Below are 17,967 nucleotides of genomic sequence, written 5' to 3' on the forward strand. Positions count from 1 at the left end.
GTAAGGAAGAGATCCTTCTCCGGCGACATAAGATTTTCACTTTTTATTAGTGTATTACTATACATTTGATCAAAAAATACATATTTATGAAGCTCAAAAGAGGGGAAATTACACCCTCCTGTCCTGCCCAAATGACGCCCCTGAAACATTTGCTAGCACTTACTGAAAAGAAATTCAATGAATCATTGAATAAAACTCGTTTCTGTCCGTAGATATTTTAGAGCTCTTGGCAATTTCCATAGATTTCTTAGGGAGCATCTTACTAGCTTGCACTCTTTAAAGAAAGAAAAGAATGAAACTAAAGATATTTATGAAGCTCTGGGAAGATTGTGTGACTTTTCTTTAATTTAGGCTCTTAAAAATATTTCAGAACAAACGAATGGAAAAGACTGTTTTAAAGCTATAACGTTGTAAACTTGATTCCTGTTTCTTTTTCAGCTGAATGGAAAGAGTGTACTACGTCACACACACTGCTTTAGACAAGGAGAGGTGGAGGACGGGGAGGAGTTGGAATAAATACTAGAAGCAACTAATCGATTGATACATGTATTGCGGGAATGCATAAGAAAACTGGGCAACAGTTTGTTATTCATTTGGACTTAGAATTTTTGTAACAAATTTTATGCCGCGGACTGTACTTACCCCACGGACCTGGGTTTTTGACAGCATCGACCAAAGCATGAAGACCGGCAAATAATAGTTAAAAACCACAGTGGAGTGTTTTATAGTTTGTGACCTCAGTTCCAGATAAAAACTGAGAAATGGAGAATTTTAACGTGTAGCAAAATATTCCTCACCCAGAAAACTCCAACTTCCTACCTCAAATCGCCTCCGAATTTGCACCAAGCATGGCGAGCAATATATAAAACACAACCGGATGTTTTTGTTTCTTTATATAAGATAGTATTTAGCTGAAGTAACTGATTGCAAATAAGAATTTTGAAAATGAATCCTGTATCGTGCAGATGCTATGCAACCAGTTTGTGTGAGTGATGACTGGGTCGCTTCTCGATCAAGTGTGTGTCTATACGCCAGATATTGACACACGTTTGTTTCTGGATGCATGTTCCGATAGTTCGGGGGAAAAGCTTCCGGGTGTGTTCTATCTGTGCTTGATGCGAAATCAGGTTGATTCAAAATATGAAGAACGCAGATTTCGAAATTTTGATATTTTCTTCCATTTTCGCACAATTTTTAAACTAAAAAAAAAAGTGGTGGGAAGCGTTGTGATTAGGCTTCAGATATTGGCATCTGGTACTAAGTATTTTTATATATACAACAACTTACTTTTCTCAATTTTTTTTTTTTTTTTCTATAAAACTGTTTTTGTTAATCTCCTTATGCATTTTGTAATATGGTCACTGAGTATTGTTATAGTTTGTAGTACATTGTCATTCTAAAGTCAAAATCAAGCAATAAATATATAATGCCCTTTATTTACCGTATAGTATTTTTTAATGTTTCATCCTAATCTTCTTTTAGTTATTTTTATCTGCTTGTTCTCACACATTCTAATACGGTTGTGCCATTACCATGATTTTTACTGTTTTTTTTTTTTCGACATGACAATTTAGAAAAGGCTTAATCCTTTGTTCTTGAAGCCATCTGGATGCCGCCATGTTTGTTTATGCATTTGGAAGTGTCTGTTTTCCCTTGTGCATTATCTTCGAGTATAATGTGTTGTTATTGGATAATTTGTCGTCAATTGCTACTTTGCTGAGTGATTCTGCAGCCGACTTTGTAAAATTTTGGATTAAAATGTACAGGCCAAATTCATTGAAAGGTCAAATTTATTAGATTTGTTTCAATGACTCGCTTTTAAGTCGAAATCTCCCTACGAGGAACCAGAGAAACTTTTCGTGTTCATTACAAGAGTAAATGATGGAATAAACGTTGATGTAACCTTCAGAAATATTCAGGTTTAGGCGTTTTCTATTTTTTTTTTTTTTTTTCAAGTATTTATGTATACACATATATAAATTAAATGACGTTAAAATAGTCGTTAATAAGTTACTTTATATTTTATGAACAAGAAAAGTGCAGCTGGAAGGTAGCAAACTACCTTCTATATTTGCTCTCTTCAAAAGGATGTGGGTTGATAAGGGTCATTTTTCGCCCATCGAACACCGGAAAAATGTAAAGTGTCTATAGAGGCTAGATACATTCTGTTCTCTCATAGGTCGAAAGACACACAACCAAAATAAATTGATCCTCATATCAAAGCTTACACAGCGCCATATTATTATGAGTCTGGTTTATTTAGGTTCATCGAGTCCTTACTACAAGCCTATGTCAACGACAGCAAACATTGTCAAAATGACGCAAAACTACCTCTTTTTGGGCACTAATTTCTATGACTTATTTTCTTTTTCACATATCTATTATATTCACATACAAAACATATCTTCCAATATACAGACATTGCAAGCTTGTCTGAATCAGACTTCATTTTTCCGGTATTCGATGGGCGAAAAATGACCTTTATCAGCCCATCTCGTTTGATATTTTTATATAGTTGTACTAGTTTCAAGACGACTTGCTGCAAATTTTGATTAAGATATGTAGAAAAATTCTGAAACTAGTGACGTACAAGTCAGAATATAAACTGCTTGGGATTTAAAAACTATTAAAGCATACGAAACACAATGTCTCATTCCGATTACATTTAGGCAGAACCTGGAAATAATGAAAAATATCTTCTAAACGTCACAGGTGATTACTCCATGAATGCAACCGGAATGGTAGATTGTGTTTTCTGTTTTAATAATATTAAATCGCAAGCAGTTATTATTTTGACTTATACCTCCATCACTAGTTTCAGAATTTTGATACATATTTTAGCCTTATACCAAATTTGCAACAAACAATACCTTCTAAATTTGCTACAAACATTCCCTTCTAAATTTGCTACAAACATTACCTTATAAATTTGCTGCACCAAATAATACTTTATAAATTTGCAGCAAACATTACCTGATACATTTGCAGCAAACATGATCTTGCGATCGTGAAAACACTTTCTGCAATGTTGCTGCAAACCTTTTAATATTTTTACCAAATTTATCAGCTCATTTTCGGAAATTTTGTCAAAAAAAATTTGCACAAAATATTTGCAGCAAAGTCCTGGCAAACTTTCTTGCTGTGCAGTCGCAAACATTTCGTTTGTATTGGCAGATGTTTTCGTTTTCTGAGGCAACTTTTCTGCAAACTCAGCCAGCGTGAACTTCGTTATTTGCATTGAACTTTCGGCAAATTTTCTCATTTGAAAAGGCAAGTTTTTTTGCAAACTTTTTAGTTTGCCTCTGCAAATTTTTAAACATTTTTAAAAACTTTTCTGTGCTATCTGGGATGTTTGGGATCATGCATCACGAATTCGTTCCATATTATCAAACTGCCAATATGGCGGTTCTCGCAGCTGTGTTAAACAGTTACGTGATTTTGTTCGTCGTAAACAACCGGACAAGTGAGCATCTGGACGGTAGTGTTTCCACCATAACAATACTCTTTGTCAAATTTCAGGAATGGTATCTTACTTCTTGACCAAAAGACATAATCCCGTTATACGCTATCTCTTCTACTCGCAGAATCAAGCTCCGTGTGATGTTTTTCCTGTTCCCTACATTGAGATCCATCTTAAAAGGTAAAAAAAGGTAAACTATTTGGCACCATCTAGGATATCCATAATAACACGATGAAGAAATTTCAGCACACTCTACAACAGACGTTCCAGGATGGTTTCCAGTGATGGGGACAAGATTGGAATCGGTGTGTACATGCAGCAGGAAAGCACTTTGAAGGGATAAGTACGAATAGCTGATAAGTTTTCCCAGTTTTACAGAATGAGTCCGACAACTAAATGAACGACCCTTATATATTGAATATATTGATTGTTAAGGCAGACTGAACACAATAACAAAACGTTCTTTGAGGACCAGAATTTTGATTTTCTTATCGTAACAATATAATGTAACTTGTGAACGTCTTTCTTCGCCTTGCGATATTCTCTGTAAAGGAATAGTATTAATGCTGATAAATTACAGAAAACTATTCAAGATAGTCTAGCCCTTGCAGTTTTATAAACATTAGTTTTTTTTTTTTTTTTTTTTTTAATGAATCATATTTACAGTTTTTGAAGGAAGTTAGTTTAGTTCATACTATATAACATAATCATTCACTCTCAAAAAGTACTTCTCTACGTAACTCTGACCATTTTTTAAGTACTCGTAATAGAACTTCTTAAGTAGTACAAAGAAGTAAATAATATTCACAGGAATTTGAGATTCACTTTTGAGAAAGAATTCACAGGAATTTGAGACAGGCCAGTCTTACGTACCTAGACCTTAATATAAGAAGGCATAACAACAAATTCCTTACCAGTGTCCATCACAAGCCAACAGCAGGTACACAGTATATTCATTATAAGTAAATCTGCACATTCAGCAGCTATTAAAGCAAACATTTGGAAGAATTTCTTTTTACGCGCCATACGTCTTACTTCCTTAAAAACAAAACAAAAAGAAAAAAAAATACATAGAGAGATTAAATACCTAATGAAAGTGGGTAGTTTGAATGGGTACCCAGCTTCATTATTAAATAATTGGTATAATCAGGTTAAAAGGAATTTTTCGATAAACCTGAAACTGACATAAAGGATAAAAAATTGATTGGATTACCTATTTTTCCCAGATTGACTGCTGCATTAAATAGAATTTGTCCACAATACGGTTTTTATACACTTTAAAACTCCTCAAAACTTTAGAAAAGAACATCACCCAATTTAAGTGTTGTTACACGACCCCAATGAAAACTCTGGTATTTACGAAGTAAAATGCAGTTGTGAAGAGAGTTATATAGGCAAAACGAAAAGAAATTTAGAAGTCTGAATAAAGAATCACATTAGATATTCAAAAGCGGAAAATCTGGTGTCAGGTTTATCGAAACATTTAAAAGAAACGTAACACAGGGTAGAAGATTCAAATATTTTATTTGAAGCTAGCAATGAAGTAGATAGACTGGTTTTTGAAAAGTATTTATTCATTTAAGAAAAACAAAATTAAATCTAGACAAGGAATGATTGAATGACGAATGGGAGGTGATAATTACAAAATTTTCAGCATTAGCATGACAATAAAATAATAATGTGAGTTGGCAACTTTCCTACAAGGAAGAGGAAAAGCGTACAAATTGATTTTGCCGCACTTGGCAACGTGTTTTTGTACAATACAGCTCTTCCTTTGGTAAATCCAATCCTATTTATTCCTTGATGTTGCTATTCTTTTTCTTCCTGTTTTTAACCTCCTTGACAAAGACTCCGGGGGAGAGTCGAAAGGTTGAAACTCTGAAAATTCAGGAATTACAGAAGTCTGTAAGGAGAATGATAGTGCAGATTAGACTGTGAAAGGATTGAGTATAGCCCGCTCCCCCCAGTGATTTTTAACGAATCATAGTGATTCTAACGATTCATACTAGTTCATAATGAATCGGAATCACATGTTGTTATAAAGATGTAAATCTTGTGGTAAGGAAGCTTTAGTATAAGTAGTAGTAGTAGTAGTAGTAGTAGCGGTAGTAGTAGTAGGAGTAGTAGTAGTAGTAGTAGTTAGTAGCAATAGTAGTAGTAGTAGTAGGAACGGGTTAGAAGCCTCGCAGGGGTTGGTTGGGTTCTGTTCTCGATATAAGTAGTAGTAGTAGTAGTAGTAGTAGTAGTAGCAGCAGCAGCAGCAGTAGCAGTAGCAGTAGCAGTAGTAATAGTAGTAGCAGTTCCGGTAACAAAGAACTGGGAGGAGCGGGCTATACACAAGCCCTGTGAAATTTTAACATTTTTCATGCTATTTTAAAAATATATCCTCAATATCAATATAATTTGATATATATTTTTAGATTCTGTAGCTAGATTCTATGAAATATATTATTTAGTTTGAGAATATTAGCTTCCCACGTCAAGCACATCAGAGAACTGAACTACCAGCATATAGATAAGACTTTCTTGTGATTGGCAGCCTTAATAAAAGATGACCATTTAAAAAAAAAATCTGGGACGCCAACTTTCAGTAACATGATTCATTTATTTAGTTGAGTTTTTCGGTGGGGGCACTCGGTCGAAAAAGTGTAAAAAGCTTTTTTCAGGCCAGTTATCGTGATGAGGTTTGCCTGGGTTTTCCTCATTCTCACCAGAAAAACCCTGGAGTGGTACCTAACATATAGGTCCCAAGCCGCTTCGTTCCTTTCCCAATCCTTTCTTCCTTTCCTTTCCCCGAAAGTGTGTTCGCCGAGAGACGTCATCCCTCAAAACGTGACGGGCTAACATGGCCGTAGATGCCAAAACCTCAGAAATTTAAAAATCCAATCCTATCCTTAGTTTAGTTTTACATTCCAAAATTATGTCGTATACGCCAAGAGAGACGTTGAGAAATGATTTCTAATGATAGTGAAGCGAATGACGAAATTAGGAGTAGATCCTCGGCCGTTCCGTAATACTGTTCATACATTGAAATGTTCGTAAACTGAAATTATTTTTCCCATTGAAATTACTGTAAGTAAAATTAACTCATTCTAGTCACAGAAACAGGATGCTGTATATTTAAAAACGTTTTTAAGTGTTTTTCTCTTATGAAAAATATAGAATAAAAGTGACATTATCTTTTTTAAAGATAAATAAGTAACATTAAATTAAAAAAGAAAAACAATATGAGGGCAAAAAAGTAGTTTTTGAACACAGAACTCTTAATGGCAGGTAATGTTTACGGCAAACGCGCAAAGGCACTACTAAGCGCGTGGCATTGTCGGTACAGGCATGTGTGGGCTTTCGCATCACGAAATATTGTTCGTAAGCTGGGGGAAAAATTTATTCGTAAACAAATTGTCCGCAAAGTGAGGGGTTCGTAAGTTATGGCTCCTGGAGTTAGTCTGGTATGTATTACATCCCTGAGCGCCAGTTTACCCAAGTATGCCATGGAACATGCAGTAATGTGAGTTGATAAATACATCTTGTATACAAAAGAATACTAATACTAGGAGAAAGGGAGCATCAACTTAAAAGAATGATTCGCTTATCGGAAATTTGTCTCAAATCTATGGAGAAAAAAAAAATGTTCATCAAGTTTATTAAATGCAACACTCTAAACTCTATACTGCTTATTTATATGCATGCTATTTAAACGTTTATCTTATCATATGTTACTCCGAACTATTGTCCGTGGTGTATTGTTGCGCTGAGAAAAAGAAGTGGAATCTGAACTTTAATGTTTAAAAGTAACATCTTATGGGCTACGGATAATAAAAGTACATGAGTGATTGAAAGAGAATTCATAGAGCAAAGAAAACAGGAAGAAACGATATACCTGTATATTCATAAATATCCATAGCTATGGTATTATTCATAAACTCACATTGGCTGATTTGTAACCGTTTGTACAGTCCGCAACAAAAAACCTGCAACATGAGCATGTAAGTTTATTGTGAAACTACCCCTAACAGCTAAGGGAATCAACAATGTCTAAGTGGCACGAATCACGCCAGGAGAAACCTCGGCGTCCTCCCCTGTACATTTATTTTGGAACAAAAGTCTTCGTCATTTCACAATAAACTTACATGCTCATGTTGCAGATTCTTTGCTTCGGACTGTACCAGAAGTAAGCGCTAAAACTCCTGGACTGTACTAAAACAGTAAGATTATGGAACTTACTCCTAGGATCGAAACTTGGACTAAAATTATACATCAAATCACACTCTTGAAGCTTAAAATTTTGATCTCTGTACTTTTCTCAGACTCTCAGATAAGTGTCACAATTCTACTAGTATCCAAAGTACAGTTTCTTGTTTTTAATTTTGGAAACAAATGGACTATAAATAGTATTATCTACTAAGTTGTTAATAAAGAGAGCTATAACGTGGTAGAATTCTGATGAGTGCCATATTTAAAATAATATTTGCAACTTTTTTTTTATCGGTTTGTAATCAAAACTAAGAATGCAAACCTGATAACAGTAAAAAAAAAAGTTCTACGGTTAAAGAATGAAATGAAAAGCTTATTTATTGAAAGAGTTACGCCCTTCTTTTCGTTTCCTTTTCTGTAGAATATTTTGAAAATAAGTTCTTGACATTTTTCCCTTTGGATATCCAACGGAAGTTCCTTCTCTTGGTTAATGATTTCTGGAGTCTGAAAAACATTGAATTTGATTCCCCAACATAATAATGAAATTGTTGTACTGAGTGCATTACAGTTTTCTTAATGTATTTGTTGTCAGTGTCTTTAAACAAAGGAATCCAGAAACGAGATTATGGATACTAATATGACGCGTAATTGGATGATTCATAGCTACTTCTCTCCTTGAGTGTTTGTTTTCTTCTCCATTTTTCTCGCTATCTGATGAAGTATTCAGCGAAAGTGCTTACAGTTTTCTTAATTTATATGCGTTTTTTAAGTTTAACGTCCCACGTTTATGCACCAAGAATAAGGGAGAAAATGATGATAAGGTGGATTATTATAGTGGAATGACGAATGTGGGAGGAAACAGGAGAACTTCGAGAAAACAAACACACGCACACGGCGTTTGTCTACCCCAAAGGGAAATCAACGGAAACCGCAATATTGCTAGCCTGGCTTACTTAAATTTAATCTGTGTGTGGAGATTATAGCTCTGAGTAATAAGTATCTTAGATTTCTCTTTGAACTACGTTCTTAAGATTTCAGCTTAATTGTACATGTATGCTGAATTCAATTAGAGTAATGATTATTGGTGTCGGCCTGAGAGATAGTAAAGACTTTGTGTTCATATTAATCTAATCTATTAGGAACAGGTTTTCTTACACAATCATGGTTTCAAGAAAGCAAGATTGGTTATGTTTAGTTATCTGGAATCTGTGGGGAAAATAATAAAGGAATTAGGCCCTTAAAATGTCATACCTGTTGTGATGCTGGCTCCTTGCTGTTCAGAAGATCCAAATCTACACCTCTGCTGTCGGTCAATATAAAAATATCCTCCAGAAATTACAATGTTTGATGACTAATGAACATAACGATAAAAGTCCTTCTTAAATCCTTTAAACACTGTTCGTGTTCAGTGAATATCGTAATGTTAATTGCAAGTCGTAGAACTTCTTAGTTCTGACTGGTTCGGCAGTCTATCTATACTCTGAAGTTACTCCGAGGTTTTTACTTCAACGACTTACTTAACGTCTCTCCTTCTTCGTCTTCCCCTTCATGATTTTGAGGGAGTCATTTTATATGACCGAAAAACATGAGATTGCAGATTTCAAAGCAGTTTTTGGACGACGACAGCGTCAGCATGGCACGTGGGATCTCAATTGAGAAAACAATTTTGTTGACCAAAAACCCTTAAAATTCCAGGACACAAAATTCCAAATATTTTAAATTCTGCCAATCTAAGAAATTACTGGAAAAATGAGTAAAATGATTTTACAATATTTCAACCATTTGCTGCGATACACTTTTGAAATTAAAACGCTGATTAAAAAAGTGACAGTTATTTAACAGAGTCTTATTATGTAAATTCTTTTGATGCAATGTATTAACTTGCAGTAGTTTGTTTCATAACAGTAAACAGATATCATAATTAATGTGACTTAATTTCTTTTTAAATCTTTGCAAGATAATAAAATTTAATAAACACAAAAGATGATGTAAATAAAAATTAAATTGAATTACTTTTATAATGTAATATATCGTAACATTCCTTCGTTTGGAACTCAAGTACCTTAACAATATATAATTTCGTAGAAATTGTACATAAAAGTTTAGATAGTAAGGAGAAATGTATAGGTGTTTGACTTAGTGTCACACAGAAATCTTCTTTCAAAGCTCCAAGATTATGGAATAAGAGACATTGCGTCCAAATGGTTTAAATCATATCTGGAAAATCGGCAGCAAGTAGTAGAAATTACATATAGTAACAGAGATACAAACCAAACTACATACTACATAGAGAGGAAAGAAGAAATATCATGTGGAGTGCGACAAGGATCCGTACTAGGGTCGTTATTATTTTTAATATACGTTAACTATTAACTAAGTAGTATTGTTCCAGCAGAACTATCCCTTTATGATGATGATGCTAATATTATAGTAAAAGGGAACACAAATGAGAATGTTGAAGTAATACAAATAAATCCTTTGTAAACTGTCTCACTGGATTAAAGAAAATAAGCTTAAATTAAACATTGAAAAGACAGAAGCAATCAATTTTCATCATATTCACAACAAATATACGCAGCCAGTGAATATTTTAATTGAAAATAACGAAATAGACTATGTGAACTCAAGTTCTTAGGATTTTGGATAAATAGAAATCTCTCCTGGGATGTACAAATAACTAAGCTTAGTAAAAAAATTAAATCAAATTTATTTCGCAAGTAAAGTACTTAAAAATGTTTTAAAAGGGTATACCTCAAAAGCAATTAGCTTTGGATTATTACAGTCAAATTTAACATATGGTATTTTATTATGTGGAAATACACGCAAAGCCAAACTAATTTTTACAATACAGAAACGAATAATAAGAATGATGGCAACTGCTAAACCAAAAGATCACTGCAAACCAATGTTTAAAAAAATTCACATACTCCCAGTATCTTGTTTGTATATTTAAAATCTTCTGATATTTGTAAAGAGACATCTAGAGGGTGTCCTTACGCGAGTAGAACATGATCATGATACAACAAAAACTTTTCTATTGTAGAACACAGAATTGTATTATACGAAAAAGGGTGTAAATACGCGGGTATTATGCTTTACAATAAAATTCCCAAAAATATAAAGACTCAGGACTCTGTTGCTACATTTAAAAAAGAACTTCAGAAATACTTATTACAACCCTGCTTTTACTTGGTAGAGGAATACATGAATTTCTAACTGAAAAAATACATGATGTACAGTAAGTCAGTGTCATTTTTTGTTTTTAGCATTAGATATATGTAGGTATGATTTTAGGTTTTATTATTATTAATGATATCATGCAAAATGTAATGTATAATAAGATGTAAGGCATAATTATTAAGATAGTGACCTAGTGTGTGTAATTTTCATTATTATTGTTCTTTTTCCTTTGTGTTTATATATGAATGACGTGTCCACTTCATATGTATTGTGATAAAGTGCTAAATGTATGAAAAAAGGACGAAATAAATACTAAATAGTACAATCCAAAGCCATGTCGCGAAACCAGGGATTCCAGGTGCCAGAGGAGAGTACTATTTCCTAAGTTACCGCGGCCCCTGGTGTATTTCTTTTGTCTCGTGATTATCTAATTTGCTTGTCATTGTGTCCTTTCCCTGTCAGACACAATTTTAGACTAAAGTAAATGTTGCTGCTCACGTAATTTTCGTACTGTTTAATTCATTTTGGTCACAAAAATCGGGGCGTAAAACGTAAAGATTACAACGCTAATGTATATTTTTGTATGTACTTTTTAAGTATTGTTAATATTTACGGGCAAAAGTGCTATTTTAAAGGCACAAGCACTTAAGAAGAAGAAGAAGAAGAAAAATATAAAGAAATAATTTAAATAGTTGTATCATACTGAGATATTTCTTAATTTCGTTGCTAAGACAACTTGTTTATCTGTTTGATGTCGTTGTTATGGTAACTAAGAAAGATATATAGAACGAAGAACCATCTTGTAAAGACCGAATGTATAATATTTTAATGTGACAAACACGATATATGTTGAAAGGTAATATATATATATATATATTTGAAAGTGCATAACTGTGTTGTTTGATTCATGATAATCTCGCGTACAGTATAAATATTCAATATATGCATTTTGGAATCAGGGAACGTAATGTAGCAGAAGAAATAACGTTATATATTTATATGGTGCCGAAACAGTAGAACTTTGGAGATTAATCAGAAGTATTAGTAAACTATCTCACTCAGCATCACGGATTATCTTTTACTACGCAATAAAAGAAAAATATATCGAACACCTGAGTTGAAGATGTCGATATTCCTGCAATTAAGAATTCGACGGATGTGATTAATCTTTTACGACAGCTAAAACAGCAGATGAATTCCATAATATAACAGATGGATTCCAAATTGGAATAAGTGACACAGCAAATAGGACAGCAGATGGATTGGAACAAATAACGCAGCAGATAAGTACCAAATTGGAAATAACCGACAATAGGATGGAACAAATTATTCATAGGTTTGCAGTGGTGAGAAGTACTGTTGATGTAGTCGAAAAGCAAGTTAACGAACATACAAACCAAATTAGAAGACTGCAAGAAGAGATTCATACCATCAAAGAGAAAATCAGTACGGCGAAGTGTGATCCTGACCCTGCCCTCAACGTTGTGTATGAAGAACATAGGAAGAATAAGTCAAGAAACTGTGAAGAAGACAACTCATCAGAAGTCTATTCTGAAAGGGAGCACACCATCTCAAATACTGAGAACGAAGAAAGATGACCACGTCACAGAAACCACACGCAAGTAAAACCTCGCCATCTACGGTATTTTAGTTCTAACAATAGTCGCGTGAATTTCAGTGAAATAAGGTCATTAACTAAATTCAGCGGCAGATCTGAGGACATCCCAGCGAGTAACTTTTTAGAGAAATTTGAGGAAGAATGCGAACTAATTGGCATAAATAAGGCCAATTTCCTCAAAATCTTACCGCATATTTTGTTACCACCTTGTTCGGTATGGTACAAAGCAATCAGATGTAGTCTGCGTAATTATTCCGATTTTAAAAATGCGCTATTACCAAATTTCGAGAACGATTTTATGCTAGCAGACCGGGATGTCCAAATAAGAAACCGACGTTTTGATCCTAAAGTGGACAAAAGCCTTACAGATTTTGTAATTTCAGTGTATAATGACTTGAAACAGATCAATACATATCAGCAGGAATCACGCATTATCGCATCAATAAGAATATTATTACCGTTTAGGCTACAGCAAGTACTGATCTCTTCGCAATGTATTAATTTTAATCACTTAATAATGATAGTTCAGAATTATGAATGTCAGTCTAGATTGCAAGGTAATACCAACAGAAATCAAGCAAATCATATTCCCGTACGAAATATTAATGTTTGAGAAGACTGTAGTCGTAATATGAGAGGTAATGTTGGATTTTCTCATAATAACAATGCGACCGAACCTAATTTTAGAAGAAATAGAAACAATAATCGTAGTGCTTTTAGGAGTAATGTAAATAATTGAGCTAATTTCTCACGAACTCCCAGATTTCGTAGTAATTACATACGTGGCAGAAATTTCAAAACAGGAACCAAAGAACTGATGAAGTAAATAACATACAGGACTGTACTCAAGATTGTGCTATTCAATGCAACCTATTCGAATATTTTGACAATGATAATTTAAACTAGATCCGGCTGATGTGGAACGGGTTAAAAGCCACGTCAGCAATTTATTTGCAAGAGTATAAAAACAGTGATTTACACTTAGAGGATAATGCTTCAAATCCCTTAAGTGATAACAACCTATAATATAGTGTGATTATTCTTTCTGTAATATCAATTGGTTTTTGTTTTGTTTCACTTTGAATATTGTTATGATTTCACTGTAATTTTTACTTCGTTCACATTCTATGCATAAATAAAAATATTGTCTATCACATTTTTGTGTTAAATATGCCCGAATAAATGAAACATGTTACGTTGTATTTTAACTCACACCAACTTTATTGTTAACGAGTATAAATGGTGTTGAATTAAAAAAATCTATTTGGGCCCTAAAAATAATCAACAAATTTGCCATATTTTGAATGTCCTTCTCATCGATAATTTTATATAATTAAAATAAAATTGATTATTGAATAAATATAAAAAAGATATTGAGATAAAATGAAAATAATGGGTTATTTTATGAATTGTAATTTATATATATATATATATATATATATATATATATATATATATATATATATATATATATATATATATATATATGAAGGCTATTCAAAAAATAAGGTAACTATTGTATATGAAATGTCTAACGGTCCAGGATTCTTTCTTTAATTGTGATAAACTTAAAGAAGGCCCATAATTCGGGAGCCATACATACAACGATAATGTATGTTTTTGTATATACTTTTTAAGTATTGTCATTATTTACGGGTAAAAGTGCTATTTTAAAGGCATAAGCATTTAAGAAGAAGAAGGAAAAATATAAAGAAATAATTTAAATATTTGTATCATATTGAGATATTTCTTAATTTCGTTGCTAAGACAACTTGTTTATCTGTTTGATGTCGTTGTTATGGTAACTAAGAAAGATATATAGAACGAAGAACCATCTTGTAAAGACCGAATGCATAATATTTTAATGTGACAAACACGATATATGTTGAAAGGTTATATATATATATATATATATATATATATATATATATATATATATATATATATATATATATATATATATATATATATTTGAAAGTGCATAACTGTGTTGTTTGATTCATGATAATCTCGCGTACTTTATAAATATTTAATATATGCATTTTGGAATCAGGGAATGTAACTTAGCAGAAGAAATAATGTTACAAGATTTTTAAATAGAGGTCTTCATCTGTATTTTATTCTAGTATACGGTATTTAAGAATACAGTATTAGTGCCACTTTTTTATTGTAATTTAATGACTACGTATTAATATTGAATCATGAATAGTTCAAGTTATGACAATCCAAAGAAAATGAAATCAATCAGGTTATGCCGACTAGGCTAAAGGAGACTATGATGATGAAAAACGAATGAAATTTTGGAATGAAGAAAGGGGAGGAGACGGAAGAACTCCGAGAAAAACCACGAACACGATGTTAGTCCACCACAAAGCTCACTTGGCAAGGGCTGCGATCGAACCAACCACCCCATGCACCAGAGGTGGACGCTGTACCACTGAACCACCGTGGCCCCGTTATGACATAGTAAATGGAAAGTACAATATATAAACTTTGGTCAATTCTTGGTTCATTGTTGGTATATAGTATTTAATTAGTGAGAATATTGTACAGGTAATTTAAAGTTGATGTTAGTTGTCGAATTTGTAGGATACTGAGAAAAAAGGACGTAAAGTGGAAGGACGTACAGAGTGAAGATAAATTTCAAAATATCAGGAAATTTCAACTTCGTTGACCCAAATATGGAACAAATAATTTATGACACAAAATATGAATAAATAAATAACTTCAAGAAACGAACAAACAATGGAAGACTCAAGTATTAAATGACAAAAGTTTACATTAATATCAATTGCTTATATATTTTATGCGAATCGTGGATTTAGTCGAAAATTATTTATCGATAATATATATTGATTATTTTACTTCTCTTATATTGTGAAATAGTGCAGTGGAATAGTGCCAAAATATATCATGACTGGCTACAAGCGGGAAATTTTTCAGGGTAAAAGTACACTTATAGGGAGTCTTGAAAACGCCGGGACACAAGCTGGTAGTGACGTCGCATGGCCGTAGTGACGTCACAAACATGGCCGATCATCTGAAACTTTAAATTGTCATAACTCAGAAACCATTGATCTTACGAACTTGATTCATGCACAGTTGGAACAGGGATTACAAGCTCTGGAAATCATTATATCAGTGTAATATTCGTAAAATAATGTTTTCATGGAGAAATTTGAATATTTTCATTTTTTGTATCCATTTTAGTTCATACTTTTGCATTTTAACACCAAAGAACTCACAAATCAGAATATATCAGAAATCTTCAATTACAAACACACACATACACACACAAAAAAAAAAAAAAAACTTGATGATGGAGATGCCATTCGTAATGCTTTTTTTTTTAATTCCATGAGTGCTGGTAAAAGGTTTTCTTGAGCTAGAAATATCCTTCGTGGTCATATGTTTAACAACTTCCCAAAATTTGACGGTTCCTGTACCAACCATTCACTTCTGCCACATCAGTTGTAACTATAGTGCTGCCCTTTGTCCAGATGTTACTGGAAGGATCTTCCATTGGTTGTGAAAACCAAACCCTTATTAGCACTATAGTTACAACTGTGAAAACCAAACCCTTATTAGCCGAAAGTCAGCTGCTTTGTCAACAACATAGTTGATTCGGGTTAACAGCATTAAACGTAAACGGCGCCATCCTTCAAAATCACAGCATCACCCTATCGAACGAGAAACGCTACTCCCTTTGTACCTAGGTCTTATGCTCCATGCCAGAACTAGAAAACATGACTATAGATTTGCTTTCTGAACATTGAATTTGTCTCCTACGACAGAATGCAGCCGGTTTCTGCAACAGTAACTCATAGCCTTTGTGAATTATTTGAAAACTATGAAGTTGTGTGTCCTCCAAACCTCTTCACTGATGTCTTCACCACTGCTGCTATAGACAATATTGATCAGAATTATTCATCTTCACTGTACCAGTATTTCAATTTTTCAACATTTTTAAGAACCTACAATCCTCACACTAAAGATTTCCCAGTATTGCTGCAGAGAAGATAGACAGGAAGATAAAGAAAGGACTTCCAGACTTATACACCACAGTCCTGTAGTTCCTGCTGTCACATGCGATCCACCTACGTCGACAGTTAACCCTATTTACCCAGCTTCTTCGAGTCCTATAAATGCAGCACCAGACTGGCTTGATTCTATGTACACAGCAATTACAAGTGAAACCGAATCCTCTGATGAGACGATATCACGGGTAGCCTGCCACTCCAAAGGATATAAACCATAGTATGCCAAAATTCAACATGCTTTATTATCATTACTAGAGGAAGCCGTTCATTCTCAAGCGATGGTTTGACATGCCATGGATATTGTTTCATCGGTAGTTTTACATCTTAACCCTTGCCAGACACTACTTATTACAGGTGATCAAACAGTGTATGCCCTGATGAAACAGCTGCAATGGAAATATTCAGAGAAGTATAGAAAATACAAAATTTTGGGAATGATGGGAGCACTTCATATTGAAATGGCTACCATGAGTACGGGACTTGGTTAGAAGGATCGGAATGGGATAAGATATTAGTAAAGGCGGATATCACTACATCATGGAGGGCCGAATCTCTCCTGAAAGCTTCTAATGTTAAAAGAACTAGATATGCCCATCAAGTGTTAACAGCTGCTCTGTATGTTCTTCAGCGAAAAGCTTATAGTCGTTACTGTGAAGCCTCTAGTGATCAAGATACTGAAATTGTTGAATGGCGTAATAAGAAAATAGGCGAATCGTCATAGTTCGTGTTTTGGAATACAACACTGGAACTTGAAGTCTTGCTGCTTCAGTTTGTGAGGAGTGTACGGGTAAATTTCAGTATATTCCTTGACTCTCTTCTTCAGGTTTGTCTGTGGTTCTTTGCCTGTGAACATGTTTACTATGCCAGGTGGATTCCAATATTCATACAGAATCTTCTTGAATTGCCAACCAGACATCTCCAAGTGTACTCCAAGTTTTAGAGAGGTCATTTCTGAAGTAGAAAAAGTGAGAGGACTTTTCGATATCACAGATGATCATCTACATAAGCAAAATAATAAAATCGTAAAAACCGATGGTGGTGTTGTAGATATGTTGGATAAACCATTTTCCCTTCTGAAATGGATGGTGGTTGGCCCAGCAATCGCAAGTATTATTTAGGACTACGAACAGGAGGCTGGTTTAATTGATAGGACGAGTGTGGACACAGAGCACAGAAGACACACACACGTGTTAGATTTGCGATACCGAAAACACTTGTCACACGTACTAGAGCAATTTGCTGAATAAGGAAACCCATTTGAAGAAGATAGTCTTATTGCAGCTATTACCAAACTAATTGTCAACTAAAGAAGAGGTGTCTGTTCGTCAGGTAGTCTTATGGCAGCTATTACCAAACTAATTGTCAACTAAAGAAGAGGTGTCTGTTCGTCAGGTAGTCTTATGGCAGCTATTACCAAACTAATTTTCAACTAAAGAAGAGGTGTCTGTTCGTCAGGTAGTCTTATGGCAGCTATT

Source organism: Thermobia domestica, chromosome 13, assembly GCF_964235325.1.
Source record: "Thermobia domestica chromosome 13, izTheDome1.hap1.1, whole genome shotgun sequence".
NCBI classification, from domain to species: domain Eukaryota; kingdom Metazoa; phylum Arthropoda; class Insecta; order Zygentoma; family Lepismatidae; genus Thermobia; species Thermobia domestica.